This window comes from Hibiscus syriacus, unplaced genomic scaffold (genome assembly GCF_006381635.1).
Source record: "Hibiscus syriacus cultivar Baekdansim isolate YM2019G1 unplaced genomic scaffold, ASM638163v2 tig00111877_pilon, whole genome shotgun sequence".
In the NCBI taxonomy this organism is placed as follows: domain Eukaryota; kingdom Viridiplantae; phylum Streptophyta; class Magnoliopsida; order Malvales; family Malvaceae; genus Hibiscus; species Hibiscus syriacus.
This window is the reverse complement of record NW_024063208.1, coordinates 459,120-476,024: the sequence shown is the minus strand read 5'-3', so window position 1 is coordinate 476,024 and position 16,905 is coordinate 459,120.

The window sequence follows — 16,905 nt, the reverse complement described above, 5'->3', positions numbered from 1 at the left end:
TGACATGATGTTTAGAACTCACAAAATCACTGATTGAACTCCATATGAGATGAATTGAGCTAAGGTTGAACACGTTCTTCTCATTATGAACTCCTTCTCCCTTATCAGATGAGTTATTCTCATTATGAACTCTTCACTGGAAATGTTGATCCCTTGAGTGAGGTGTCGCTGATTCAACTCCATATGCAATGAATCGATCTAAGGTTGAATAAGTTCTTCTCATTATGAACTTCTTCTCCCTCATCGGATGAGTTATTCTCATTATGAACTCTCCACTGGAAATGTTGATCCCCCGAGTGAGGTGTCGCTGATTTAACTCCATATACGATGAATCGAGCTAAGATTGAACAAGTTCTTCTCATTATGAACTTTTTCTCTTTCATCGGATGAATTCTTCTCATTATGAAATCTCCACTAGAAATGTTGATCCCTCGAGTGAGATGTCGCTGATTCAACTCCATATGCGATGAATCGAGTTAAGGTTATACAAGTTATTCTCATTATGAAATTCTTCTCTCTCATTGGATGAGTTATTCTCATTATAAACTCTCCACTGGAAATGTTGATCCCTCGAGTGAGGTGTCACTGATTCAACTCTATATGCGATGAATCGAACTAAAGTTGAACAAGTTTTTCTCATTATGAACTTATTCTCCCTCATTGAATGAGTTCTTCTCATTATGAACCCTCCACTGGAAATATTGACTGGTTTATATTCTCTTTGAAAAGTTTTAGACCTACAAAAAATTATCACATGTCAGGGATTTGTATTTCTTTCAAAGATAAAAAATATGGATTGATTCTTTGCTGAAATCATTTTCTTCTTCATGAAGTCGTGAAATGAAATCTTTGTTGACTATTCGAATTCCTTAATGCTACAAATTATATCGTCTACTGAATCTGTGCTCCTTTAACTTTTCTGAGTTTTTGTCTTTGTTGGGTCCATCCTAGAAATGACACTGCTCACTCACATTGAAGCAATCTAAAAAAAGTCAAGTTGAAGAAAGGCATTACTGAAAAGGCTTATAGGGAAAAACCTTAAGAAGGACTCAAGCGAAATCCCAGAAAAACGGTCCTAAGAAGGACTCAAACAATTTTCTAAACAATGATCCTAAGAAGGACAAAATAGTTTCTCAAAATAGACTTGCAAGCATCCTCATGAGAGGGAAATCAAAATTTATCATGTGTATTAAATGATGAAATATATGATGCAAAGATGCAAATTCATATATGAATACATGTTTTATTGAAATGTTGGAAATGGTTGCAAGAGCAGTCTTCATTGTTAGAGCAGACTTCATTATTTTCTTGGTTTGGTTGTCTTTTTTATTTGTCACACCTGAGTGCATTCTTGTGAATCTTAACTTGTGAACGGGCGCATCTTGCCCTAGTAAATTTTGGCTTTTGATTAATTTTGGCTTCTCCTGCCTTAACTTGTGTAGAAACCCAATAAAACTTTCATCTTGGCTAGGAATTTTTGAAAAGAGAATCTATCATTTCAAGCTATGGAAACCATGTACTCGCTGTCACATTTTAAAAGAAAATCAATAGCCACTATCTGGAACAAACCATCGTAGAAACTGAAAGAACATCCGCGTTCCCTGACAAGTCAATATGATACATCCATAACATGGATGGTAGTTGGAACCTTAGAAACAACTATAATTGAAGGTGTTTTCTCAATTTCTAACATCAAATTCAGCCCTCCAAGTTTTGCATTGATTTTTCAAAGTTCTATCGCCCATCTAGCAAAAAGAGAACTTCCTTGATATCCACTTTTAATCTTGGCACAGATAACACACAATCTTTAAATTGGGCTTAGCTTATTTAAAAATTCATCAGAAGTAATCAAGAAAACCCTAAAAATTAGGCTTATCTACCTTCTAAACCTATTTGAAAACATCAAGAAGCCACTAAAAATCAGGCTTAGTTTCTTTCAAAATTTATTTGAAAACATCACATTGTTTGGGTAATGTGCTCCGTATCAAAGTAATGATTCTTCTTGATTGGGATCCTCGATCCTTGAGGTTTATCCACTTCAATCAGAATCCCCTCTATTCGAGACTCAAATTATGCTTTTTCTTCGCTCACTCCTTTCTTTGGACAATCTGTAAAATATGCCTTGATGTATGAAAAGTGAATGCAATAGATATATATCTATATGTAATGCATGAATGTTTTTAATGAAAAAATATTGATCATCAATTCTTCTTCTGGATCAAAGTGGAGACCTTAGACTTCTTTCACTTGATTATCTTTGCCTAGAACCTGTCTCAATATTGTTGTAGCAACTTACCAGCTTAGGTTTGCAATCTTTCGAGGATCAGCTTGATCATATTGTGGTCTTTGTTTTTTTTTCATTTCGGGGGAAATGTTTTCTCTTTCGAATTATTATTATGAGCAAGGTATATGGCCTTGATGCCATTTTTTCCCCTAACTCGACCGCTTAATCGAATTTTTTTTCTCAAAACACATTTTCCAATTGAAGCATGAATGATTTGCTTCTCAATGTAAGCTCTTTTGTTTTCATATTTTACCCTTGGCACTCAAAACGGTGAGGCTCATTCACCATGTCTGTTTGATTTGAGTCTTGTTATCTCAATGAGATCTGGTTTTGGAAATGCCCCAATGTGGGCACTCATGGCTCTATTCGTGCCAAAATATTGATTTTGAATGGTTTCACTCTGGTGTCACTAATAAAAAATCATAGGATATCAACAGAAATGTTATGGAATAATTTAAGGGCTTCTCTTCATGATGCCACAATCAGATTGACACTTAAAAAGTGATCAATTCTTATAATAGAAATTTCTTAAATTTTTGCTATGAGCTAGTATATGTGCCCCTTTCTACTAAGGCAATCATCTTCTTCTTAATGGGTTACCAACAACGTCCCAAAGAAGCGTTAGACGTTATATCATCCAGTTCTTTTGACCTCTCGAACCATTTGCTTTCAAGATTATGAAATGTTTCATTATTCGTGCATCGTTTGTTATCTTTTCCTATTGAGGTAGAATGAATGTAATACCCCAAATATCAGGTCAATGACTTTATTGAAAAGATTTAAAATTTTGAGGATTTATTTGAATAAATGATAAAAGATGAGAGAGTGATTTGAAATAATGTTTAAGACTAAGTTGTAACAATATATGAATAAAGAGAGTATTTTGGTCCTTTAAAAGTAAATGAATTTAATATTCATTTTAATAAGGTATTAAAGTATGGAAGAAGGGAAAAAGGGAAAAAGGGGAAAACCTAATTTATTTTCTCTCATTCTTTCACGTGGAAGAGCTCTCCTCCATAGCTAAAAGTAAAGTTCCATATGACAAGTTTTTCCTTTCGTTTTTTATTTGTTATTGAAATATTGAGCATAATAAAGGTTTAAGGAAGGATGAAATAAGATTAAAACTAAGAGATGGATGAAATAATTGAGATTTAAGAAAATAGGTTTTTGAATGATATGTTAGAATATGAGTTTTTATTGATGTTTACTAGTAATTTGACTTGTCAAAGAAGTAAATAAGAGATTAGCAGAATCCATTGGGATTAAGAACATGTTAGAAAAAGTGGTAAGATTCTTAGATGGAAATGTTCTTGGAAGATTTTAGATGTTTTAATAAGCTAAATGAAGGAAAGTTAGTATGGAGAAGTAAAGAATAATTTAATAGTATTGTTGGGAGTAAACATAAGGACAATTGACCAAATTTGGGTAAGAATGGGGCTAAAAAAATGAAAAATCTGGGTAAGGGTATTGGTACTGATAGAACAATACCGATACTATAGACTTAAAATTGAAAGAATCAGGTGAACAATATCGATACTGATGCAATTGGTATCGATACTGAGAGGGGGTATCGATACCATTGATTACAGAATGCAGAAATGGTATCGATACTATAAGGGGGTATCGATACCACATTATAGAGTTATTGATACCATGGAAAGAGTATCAATACTATTGAGACAAAAATATAAGATAAGCTGAAATTGTTATAGAAATTTAAAAAATAGTACTTGTGAATATTATTAAAGTATAAATGTTAGGAAATATACTAACATTTAGTATGGTATATGTCTTTAATGGATACTTATGTAGATCATAATCAAACTCTCGAGCCTAGCAAAATGAAAGGCAAAGATAAAGTAGCTGAGTAGTCAGATTTGCGTTTTGGATATAATAGAGAGGTAAGTCGAGTGAGTGCATTTATTATGTACTTATATGTTGTGATAGTTATAGATGCATGTTGCTTAATATATGTATGGTGATTATCAAATGGCACTATGTGTATAAAACTAAGAATTTCATAATAAGTTTATCAATTTATGTATGGGCACTTTGTGTGAAAAACTATGAAATTCATAATAAGTTTATGAATTTTCGTATGGGCACTTTGTGTGAAAAACTAAGAAATTCATAATAAGTTTATGAATTTCCATATGGGCACTTTGTGTGCAAAACTAAGCAATTCATAATAAGTTTGTGAATTTCCATTTGGGCAGTATGTGTGCAAAACTAAGAAATTCATAATAAGTTTATGAATTTTCATATGGGCACTTTATGTGCAAAACTAAGAAATTCATAATAAGTTTATGAATTTTCTTATGGGCACTTTGTGTGCAAAACTAAGAGATTCATAATAAGTTTTTGAATTTCAGTATGAGCACATTGTGTGCAAAACTAAGAAATTCATAATGAGTTTATGAATTTCTGTATGGGCACTTTGTGTGCAAAACTAAGAAATTCATAATGAGTTTATGAATTTCCGTATGGGCACTTTGTGTGCAAAGCTAATAAATTCATAATGAGTTTATGAATTTCTGTATGGGCACTTTGTGTGCAAACCTAAGAAATTCATAATGAATTTATGAATTTCCGTATGGGCACTTTGTGTGCAAAGCTAAGAAATTCATAATGAGTTTATGAATTTCCGTATGGGAACTTTGTGTGCAAAACTAATAAATTCATAATGATTTTATGAATTTTCGTATGGGCACTTTGTGTGCAAAAGCTAAGAAATTCATAATAAGTTTATGAATTTCCGTATGGGCACTTTGTGTGCAAAAATAAGAAATTCATAATAAGTTTATGAATTTTCATATTGGTAGTGGGTTGCCACCCATGTAAATTATAATAAGTTTGTGAATTACCGTATTGGCACTACGTGTGCAAACTATAGAGTTTATAATGAAATGAAAGAGTTAAGTGGTATTATGAATAATTAGTAGAGCAGAAATTGTTATAAAATAAAAGACTAATACCTAACTGTGCATTTGACAGAAAGGTGCTAATAATACAAGTTAGAAGAAAGGTTAAATGCCTTTAGGATAAAATACTAGTGCTTAATGGTGCAGTTTGGCAGAAAGTTGCCACTAATATAAGTTAGATGAAGAACTATGCATAATTGGCATGAAAGGATGCCATAAAGGAAAATGTATAACAGTGCATAATTGGCATCAAAGGATGCCACAAGTGAAAATACATAGCGTTATATTAATGGTAAAGAAAGTTTCACTGATGATAAGTATAAAAGATAAAGGACCATTTGGCACTTTGGTGCAATACATGTACAATACTTTCTCATTTAACGTACATAGGACAAATAAATAATAATTGGGAAAAATATACAAAATGATAGGTATGCTGGGACTACTAAGATTGATTTCGATGATTGTTTGAAAGAAAAGTCTATATTCAGAAGGATTTTATCTGATCATTATGGAGTATACAATTTAGTTCGTCATTAAATAGTCATGCAATACTTATGTATAAATTGCATATTATTTACAATACTATGCCTCACTAAGTATATACTTAACGTGTGTTGATTTCATGCGTAGGTAATAGCAAAGACAAGTTGGGTACTAGAAGCAGGAGCGGCAATCATCAATCTAAGTTTGACTCTCACCAGTAACAGTATGACAATCATGTTATTTTGAAAAGTTATTGGCATGTAATCGAAATTAAGAAAATTGCTCTAGAATGTATTTAAAGTGATAACTTTGAGGAAATAGGTTTCAATGACTGTATTCTTGTTATATAAAAATGTTTTTAGTTTTAAATTTTAAGACACAATTTTTAAGGGTTTCCAAATGGAAAACTGTTTTAAAAGTGATGTGACATCTATATCTCATGTATGGAAAGGTATAAACGAGATGGGTGTTACATTTATTGGTATCAGAGCTACAGGTTTAGTCGATTCTCAACTAAAATCAAGTTTAATTGGATTGAGAAAAAGGATTACATGCCATTAAGATTGTCAAAGTTATTGATATGGTGTCAATTAGAGTGTGATTGGTGCCACTCCTTGTTAACTTAAGTGTTATTATTATGAATGTCCAAATAGATGTCCGAAACTAAGGACAAATGTAATAAAGTAGAAGATATTGAAAAGAAGGTCGAGATAAAAAATCGTCCCAAGAGAAGTTTAATCAGATAAGGATCTAGAGGAGATTTTTGAATCTAGAGATGATTCTGAGGTTTCTTCATGTAAGCTTAAATAATTAAGGAAATGAGTAAGCGATAATTACATTGACTGCTAAAAGTTTATAGAAAGAGAAATTATTAGTGGATCAACTAATTATAAGTTTATTAAGAATAAATGTTAACTTTTATGGACCTAATTTAGTTATTTGTAGAAGGTAATTTGTGAAAATGATTTTCTACCCATTTCCTACTTCAATAAATTATTTTTTAAAAATTAGATTAATTTTCGAGAACTTGGAAAATTGTCAAGTTCATAGTGATAGGAAAAAGAGTAAATTTCTTTACTAATTTAATTTTTTTAGCAGTAACTACTATGAAGTTATTGCTACAAAGTTGTCAAGTCTTCTTATTAAATGAGATGGATAATTAGACATTCATAGTTGAGATAGAAAATGTTTCAACTGCATGAGAATATTTTATATGGATCCGGAAAAGTTATACGGATTACCTCAAGAAGAAAATGAAAGGTTTTAAAATGAAAGTATTCTATTTAACTTAATCTCGAGTGAGATGATAACAGTAAACCCTAGCAGGTCATAGTACAAGTGTGAGTTGGACAGTTAGTAAACATTTAATAAATATTCATGGGGCTATGTTTCTGGTGGATCTGATGGAATTGTCATTTGATGAGTTAAAATCATATTGAGTATAAGTTGTTTGTCTCCAGAGACGATTAGTTCAGAAAGATAAAGAGGGTATGGAAATTATAGTTTTTGAAGAGAAAGTAAAATCATCGTTCAAGGGGATATCGATAATGATGGTGAAGAAAATGATGTCAGATATATATATATATATAGAGTTTTTGTGGCTAAAGTGATAGATACTCAATTAATTAAAGTAAAATTGTTAGATAATTTTACAAAATGGGGAATTTATAGATGTCTTTTCAGATAAATTTATTGAGTTACCTCCAGATCAAGAGGTGTAATTCAAGGTTGATGGTTATTAAGTTATTGAACACGTTTCTATGATTTAGTATCAAATGATTTAAGTGAGTCAAGAGGATTAGGGGCTCAATTTTAAGAGTAGATTGATCAAAGTTTTATCATCTCGAATATTTCATCTTGGGAAGTAATTGTGTTATTAGCAAAAAGAAAGATAAAACTATGTGGTTATGCATAGATTTTTTACAGTTAAATAAGACTCTTCGAGAGAAGAACTTGTTTGCCAAACTATACCAATGTGAAATTCATGTTGTAGCATACGGTATAAGAAGAGATCCTAAGAAAACTCATGTTGTAGTAATTGGAAACTCCCAAAGAATGATCCGGAAGTTCAAATTTCTTTGAGGGCTTGCTGGTTAAGGTTAGTGAAAAACTTTTCAACGTTTTCCTTGTTGCTAACCAAGTTTTAAAGAAATATATGTCTTTTGTAGAACGAAAAAGGGTCCAGAGAGTTTTGAAAGGCTAAAGAGGATGGTAATAGAGACATCAGTGTTTAAACAGTTTGAGTTGGGTAAGGATTATATAGTTTTATTGATGCATCTATCAACAGTTTAGGAAGTGTGATTATGCACAAAAGTAAGGTTGTGGCATATGCCTCAATAAAGTTAAGGAATCATAAGAGGAATTATCTACGCATGATTTAGAGTCAGCAGTAGTCGAGTTGCCTTAAAATTTTTGACGTTATTATCTGTATAGCGAGCGGTGCTATAGTGGTGCTAATTAAAAAGGCCTAAAACACTAGTGGAATTGAAGAGAGTCAACCTGAAATAGAAAAGATGGATAGAACCTTTAAAGATGTATGAAGTGATCATTGATTATCTTCAAAGAAAGGCCAATGTTGTTGTGGAGGTATTTGCTCAGAACCTTTTTCAGTTTTGCGAGCTATGCATGTATAATTAGCGTTGAATGAAAATGGCACTGTGGAATGAATTAAAGATGACACCGATGTTTTATTAGAGCTAATAATATAATTATAAAGGAAAAATGGAAAAAAAATTAAAGAATTTTATAATTAGAAAATGAAGAGATTAAGGACTTTTAAGGTCAGGTTCGACGGATGTTCGTATTATCGTGGGAGACTTTGTATTCCCGACGATTAAGAATTTAGAAAGATATTCTTGTTGAGGCATTAAGTCTGTTGACTATGCATTCAGATGTAAACAAGAGGTACTAAGATTTAAAGAGTTGGTTGGGTGGCCTGGTTTGAAACAAAGTCGTTCATCATCTCATACACTGAAGTCCTTGTAAAAGAGGTATCCCCAGGGGGACGAGTATTCAAGATTAACCTTATTTACAATGAAAAAAATGTATTTAATGCATGATAGAATTATTTAAATGTTTCCCTTTATTTCTACTTCACTTTGCTCCTAGTATACCCCAAATTCTCTTACAAAAACTTGATCTGTAACACTCCATATTGTCTTTCTTACAGGAATGTTTCTCGTATACATGACCCTCTTGTACTTTATGCCTCCAGATTTTATTGAGGTTGGGAAATGAATAAGTGAATCTGAAGCCATCTATCCTGGAAAAAGAAGTGTTAAGGAAGGATCAACTCTGTCTGGGAAGGTAAAAGTATGAATTTTGGTGCCTCGGGAAGGATAAAGGCATGCCTGTATTGTTTCAGAGGGAAGTGCTGCCAAGGTTCGGATTTTGGAAGTAAGCATATGTTATCTTGGGTAGGGAACAAAGTAGTGGTTCTTTCGACTTTGGATGGGGTATGGAAGGTTTAATTTTGCCACTTGTCAGAGATCTATAATTAATGAAGTAGTAAAAGAACCTTTAATTCATTCGATATTCAAATAATTACAAGACTAAAACTTGATTTATTGCTCATAACCTTGGAAAATGAAATAAGTTCAATCAACAAAATATTTATTACGAAAATAAAGAAAGAACAAAAACACTTTCAGACAGGACAAAGCTAGTGCAATAAGGTTTCACGGTGGATGGAAGAATTTTTCCTGGTTCGCACCAGGATGTCTCATTATTAAAGGTTTATGCTCATGGGTTAATTAAATTTTGGACCTTACTCTTTGGTGCCCCACTGATCTCTATGATGTGCCTCAAACTTCAGACGACGCTACGGTTATAGCTCTCAATCCATTTTTTGGTACAAATTGGGTAACTTCATCTTACCTCAAAACTTTTATCACAAGATTCTCTGCAAGTTACTCCCAGGATCCGTGATTAATGCATGTTGAGATGCAATATATACCATGTAATGTACAATGTATATATACTAATGCAAAGATGCGCATGCAAATACAAAAAGGAATTGAACCAAAAAAATAATTGTTCCTTGAACAATTCTTAAGAACAGACAATGTCTCGGTACACTAGGGAAGTAAAAATATGGTATGCTTCAAGTTATTTAGCTTATGTGAGTGTTTGGGTATTGCATCGTCTTCAAAGCTTCTACATCATTTCCTACTTTTAGGAATTTTTCGATCTGGTTCGTGACACTCAACTATTGGCTTCAGCGTCGAATATTTTTTAGTCCATCATGTTACCTCAGTAGGGAGACGTCTAGCTTGTCTCCTCAGTAAGTAGACTCTCTCTTGAAGCTACTCAATTTACGTAGAGAATCTTTGAAATTCTATCGAACCCAATGAAAGGCTTTGTAGTGGGCATTGTTTTTCAAGAACCTTCTAAAAGATCAATTATTCCATGAATCAATACCTTTGAAGGATATGTCATGTTTATGTAAAAATACAACAATACATGAGAAAAGGTAAAAAGAAACCAAGTTAGTAAAAACAAGACGAAAAGAATCAATTTGGTTAAAATGATTATTCAAAGAAATGTAAGCTTAACAAAAATAATTAAAAATGACTCAAAGCTGAGACTGAAAATAAAGTATACAAAGGAAATTAAAAGTCCTAACCGCATGTGTTCTAGTTCTCCTAGGCTATCCACATGGCTCTAGTGGGGTAGGTATACTAAATTCTCTACAAGAGGTTGGGTTCTAATAAGGTTCCCAAGCTATCCTTATAACCTGTTAGGGTTGACTCCGATTCTGGCCCATTACAAACTTATGAATTGAATTCTACTTAGGGAAACTTAGGAAACTTAGGATGCTTTCCATAGGTAATTTGTCAGACCCACACGAGGAAGCCCAATTCTCCCCATGAGGTGTAACGTTTCCCCTACTTAGGTAAACCAATGTTGAGCTCAGGTTTAGAGCAATGATATACAACAATCCTAAATATTCACAGAAGTGTAAGAATTAACTAGAGAGAAAATATTTTTTCCTTTTTTCCTTTTTTCCTTGAAATAACATAATGAACTGTAAATTAAATAAGATCGAAGTCATAATTTCCAGAATCCTAAATATAGGGCAACCAATTTGTGGCTCGACTCTCAAGTTGTTTTAAAAACAAAACGTCCCTAGAGGAGTCGTCAAGTTGTCGACACCATTTTTTGCCTGGGCGGGGAAAACTCGTATCGACTTAGGTGGTTTTCTTTGAAAAGGTTTTGAAATGCGAGGAGTCGCCACCAATCATTTAAGGTACGATTGGGACACCATAAAAACTGGGTAATTTTAATAAAACATTTTATTTTTATCAAAATACCAAGTTTTAGGGTCTATAGAAATCCAGAAATCAAGTTTGGGAGTCGGTTACGCGTAGGGAAGGATTAGCACCCCCACAAGCGCCCAAAAATTGGTACCTAGTTGATTACCCAATATTTAGAATTAAAAATTTTGAGTTCAAACTTTATCTAATTTAAAATCATTACGGATGCAAAGTTGAAAAGGGTATTTGTTTATTAAGGCCAATAGGATTCGCCCCCTAGCATGAATTCAGGAGACCAGCTATTATGGCCAATAACCGAACATTGCCTCGGTAATTTAGAAATCATGATGCGGTCTTGAAAAGGATGTCGACCTATTTCAAGAATCACCAGTAGTCACCCCTGAGCATACTTGCGGGAGATATACTATAAAATCCCTAATAAGTGAGCATTGCCTTAAATTTTAAAATAAAATGCAATAAAATAATTTTTATTAACGAATTATTCCCTAAATTAAAAGAACTATATTGAAATTTAACTAAAGTAGAGGTTCTAACATTAATTTAAATTAATTTTAATCAATATTACAATTCAAATAATTAAAGTGGAACCTCGAGAAAAAGCGATGACCAAATTAAGAATTCTCTTAATTTAATGGCTAAACATGAGTCAAATAATTTAAAGATTATGGGTTAAATTTAAAAAAGGTGATCCATCAAGGACTAAAATAAAAGGATAGAAATATTAATGACAATTAAAATAAATAAAAGTACTAAAATTAATAGAGTCTAAATCGTAATAATGCGGGTCGTACCCTAGATCGGGTCACTGCAAGGTCGTATAATAATTCAAACAAATTAATAAAAAAAAGGTTAGGAGTTAATAGAGTCCGTACCATAATAATGATGATCATACCCCAGATCGGGTCACCACAAGGTCGTATAATGATTCAGACAAATTAATAAAAAAGGTTAGGAGTTAATAGAGTCCTGACCATAATAATGCAGATCACACCCCGGATCGGGTCACCAAAAGGTCGTATAATGATTTGAAAATTAATAAAATAAATAAAAATAATAATATGTCATATTTGAAATAAATAAATAATAATAAGAGCAGTGACTAAAGTGTAACAAATAATAAAACAACAACTAAATTATAACAAATAAAATGGAAAAATAGTGATCAAATCAAAATAAAATAAAACAAATGGGTCAAAATCATAACAAATAAAAATAGAAAATGCATGGTGACCAATGTACAAATACACGGCAGAAGTAGGAGGGCTTATGCGTGATTTACCCACGAAACAAGTGGTCAGAATACAAAAGGGGTACTAAAATGAGGGGTCATATGAGCAATTTACCCTTTTTTAAACCAAAATGTTTCCTCCCTCACGCATGCAGTTCGGCCGAAGCTCCCAAGCTTTACAAACATCCTCAATCGCCGCACGTCGGCCACCGGGCTGATGACCACCCTACTCCAACCGGTGACCTCGACACTACCAAAAGAAGCCCGACTGAAGGCTTAATTGACCAAAACTTCCCCTCCCCCCGTTTTAATGTCCGGCCGGGAAGCACCCACAACTCAAACACAATACCGACCACCACGTCTAAGTGGCCACTCGACTTGACCAACGCTGCCGAACCACTCCAAAAGCTTCCTAAATAACCTAAAGCCCCAGTTTAGGGGCAAGCTTTAAAGAATCGGGCCAAAAAAAACTAACCGACCCTGACACTAGAGGACTTTGACGACCACCCACAATCGAAAGTATTTGACCATGATTTGGTCTCCCTCGTACGACGGCCACTACTCAACGATGGCCACCCCTATGCCATTAATGACATGCACGTAGTATCAAATTGCGGTTGCGGATTTTGTTGCGGATACGGTTGCGGATGTTGTGAATGTTACGTAACGTGTTGCTTCTGTCGCGGGCGTGATCTCTTCCTCAAAAATCAAAGTAAGTCTAAACTATTATATTTATACATTTTACAGTTATCTTTTAATATACTAATATTAATATACTTTTTTTAATATTTTATTTTGAAAATAAAAATTTAATTTCATAGAAAAAAATTTATTAAAAATAAATATAAACCATAGAAGTGTTATCATACTGAATAATGGGTAATAACATTTATAATGTTAATGAATAACGTATAAACAATATCACTAAAATCATATCAAATTCTTTATATTGTAACATATCAATGTTCATTTTACATAACTTAAAAAGAAAACAAAATACATCACTACAAATTTAAAAGTTTTATATCATACAGTTCACCACTAAAATGAATGGCGTGGCGGATCTAAAGCACTTCCATCTTCGTTATTGTCTTGGTTTTGATTCCTTTATATTCATTGTAAAGGAGACATCACATTATGTGCATCATAAGATGAATCATTGGTAGGAAACATGTTGTATGAAAAATGATGACCAAAAAAATCCATAACTTGACCAAAAAATCCATAACTTGGATTTTGTTCAAGGTAAGATGGATAACATGAATTTGGTTGGTAAGAATGAGAACCATGATATGATTCACTAATTTCATTATCATTTGTAGTTGAACTATATGAAGATGAACCTACAAATGAATCATAAAAGTGTTCTCCCATCCTCCTATGAGTTATATCATCATCATCTCTTCTATTTTGTGATGCATTTATTCTATACAAATCTGAATTATCATTGTAAGAATATATGGACTATCTTGATCTCCATGAAAAGTAGTAAAATAAATGTGTCCATATTCTGGTTAGTTCGTACCTTCATTATCACCACCATAATCATCACAACCACCATAATCATCGTCGTCGTCATCATCATCATCATAACCTGACGTCGATAGTTGAACATTTTCTTCATTAGATGGAGTAGGTGAATTGTTCATATCTTTACCTTGAGTTTCTTCATCAGTTTCATTAAGTAACTCCTCAGGCAACCATGAGAAATTTTGTTCACTATCAAGTGTAGTATTCTCTCTTTCTTCAATTCATTCATTTAGTAGGTCATCTTCTTCAAAAATATTTTCAAGATTAATCGGATTAAAAACCATTTATAATTCTTGTGTACTTTTTCTTTGCATGTGTCTCAGCTTCAAACTCTTATTATAATAGACATAAACCAATTTTTGAAGCTTTTAATGCTTGAGTCTATTTGTTTTCTTTATATAGATCAAACTAAAAGTACTCCAATTACGCTCACATAATAAATAAACATATAATTATGATACTTAATGTTAATATAAAAATTTAATTTAAAATTAATCATGTCAATTTTAGATATGAGAAAAATTCAATTTAAATTCAAATTAAATTAATTTTAAAATAACGTTAATAAATAATTTAATTAATTCAAATTTAAGTAACTAATTTTAAACATAACTATTACGATATTATTAATGATATATATTTATAATTCAAGTTTAAAAATTAAATTAGAACAATTCATCTATGTAATTTTATATTTTTGATAATTTAAAGTTTGTTGCGGCGTTACGACGCAATTTATAGCGTGTTGTGGTGTTACGTAACGGTTTTTTACCGCAACAATCGTGATGTAGTTCCCTTATCGCATTGCGCCAATATTGTGTTGTGATAACCTTTAAAAATATTACGATGCGGGTGTTACGCTGCGTTGCAGCCGCAATTTAGTAATATGAGCATGCAACGAAATAAAAGAAAGAGATAAAAAAAAAAGAAAGCAAAAATGGAGCTCAAAACCAGGTTGCCTTTATTTTTTTGTCTCTTGGGGAAAAGGGTTTGTTACATAGTGGTTGGGGTTATTATAACCCCAACTAATACAATATTTTAATATATTATTTTTCTTTTTTGCTTTTTTTGATAAAATAATAATAAAAAAAAAAAATGGTGTTTACACCATGGAACATCAAGAGCAAAGCCGAGGAACGCATTCACGATCATGCAATCCATCGGCGGACTGATATCCACAAGCATCTCTCTCAAACTCTGCTTGATTTTCATCTCCGGGCCATCTTCAAACATCTCCGGGAACTAATGTCCAGACCTGGGATGTTCAAGAGGGAGGCCATCGGTTATGGTCCTGAGCTCGAAACCAGCAGGGTATCTGGCAAAGTGGGCAGCCATGTTGGTGAACTTGAGGAGGCGTTCATGGCTGTGGTGGGTGTTGAGGAAGCTGATTCTGATGCCGGCGAGGGCTAGAAGTTCAGCGAGCTTGATCATGGGGTTCACATGGCCTTGTGATGGGACGGGGTAGAAGAGAACATGTGTGGATCCATCATTTTCCATCTAATTTCAAGATTTTTTTCTTCAGGAACTGTTGAGTTTTGAAGTGCTCAAACATCAGTGTTTTTGCAGCATTATAATAGTCGACGATTTCTCCTAGGCTGAGTGATATAAAATCTCAAAAACTTAAAAGATTAAAATATAATCAAAATCCATATATATTTTTGGGTAAACTACACGTATAGTACCTAAACTATTAGTTTTAATCCGTTTTAATACGTGAGCTTTCATTTTTTTTTCCTTCTCAAAATCATGTCTAACGTTTAGTTTTTGTTTCATTTTAGTACTCCACCATTAAAAACTTAATGGACAGGCTGATTTGACATAGTTTCGGTGGACGAACGATTAATCTGAGTGGTGGATCATGAGAGAATGACGATTCAACCAACATAATCTAGTTTTAGGCCTATTGGTCGATGGACCATGGAGATCGAAAGATGAAGAAATCGAATAGTACATCGTCAATTTGAGAAGAATGAGGTATTTTCCAATGAAATGGAGGTCAGAATTGTGTTCAATGGTGGAAAAAGTGCGGCTAGAAAATTTAGGCTTCATCAGCCAACTGATGCGACGGTCGACGAGCCCGTCAGTTAAGTTTTTAACAACGAGGTACTAAGATGAAACAAAAAAATTAAATTTTAGGTATAATTTTAAAAAGATAAAAATTTAAGTATTAAAACGGACCAAAACTAATAATTTACATACTAACAACATAGTTTATCCTAATTTTTTTAAAATGTGAAGAAATTGTTACTACTAATAAAATTATATATTAATAAACTAATAATGAAAAATGTCATGTCAAAAAATTATTAATAAATAAATTAGAGTGACTAAAATAAGAGTAATTATTGGTAGCATTTGTAGCATTTGCAAATAATTTTATATTTGAATGAATGTTCGCCAACAAACAGTGGGCGATCACCATCTGTTGTAATTTTATATTTTAAATTATTTTTATATTAAATAGTAATACAAAAGCCAAAACATAAAATAATAATATTAATAAAATAATTCAAAGTGACTAAAACAACAATTCAAAAGTTCATTGAGCAAATTGAAAAATTTAAAAGTACAGTGAGTGAAATAGGAGAGAGAGTAAAATTCAATAAGGAATAGTGCAGTTTACCCAATTGTATATTATTTACCTTTTGTTATTTATAAGTTATATTTCCAGCCAACAAACAACTTTGGTGATAAAAGAATTGTTGATATTCTTTAAAGTCTCAGGTTTGAGCATCAAGAATATCAGAGGTGTGAGCGTTTAATGTAAAATGATTTAGAGTTATCTTTGAATATGCATTATCTTATACTTACTCAAATTAATAAAAAAAAAGTTATATTAAGGTTTGAAATGATGTTTTAAACTATTTGTAAGCCTTCAAACATTTCAAATTTTATTATTTGATCCCTAAATAACATTTCATCCTTATAATATTATTTATTAAAGATGTATATGATCCTTTAAAGCCTAAATTAAGATAAATGATACTTGAATCAAAGATTATAAAGCCTTTGTTGCCTCTTGTGTGATTATTTAGTCATTGTAATTTCAGATTCAAACTGACTCTTCTTTACACTATCCAAGCGATTTTAATGGTTAAGATTTAAGGGATTTGTTGTTATCATTAAGTTCTTAGATTCGAGCACTGCGTATGCTAGAGTACGAGAGTTTATTATTAAATT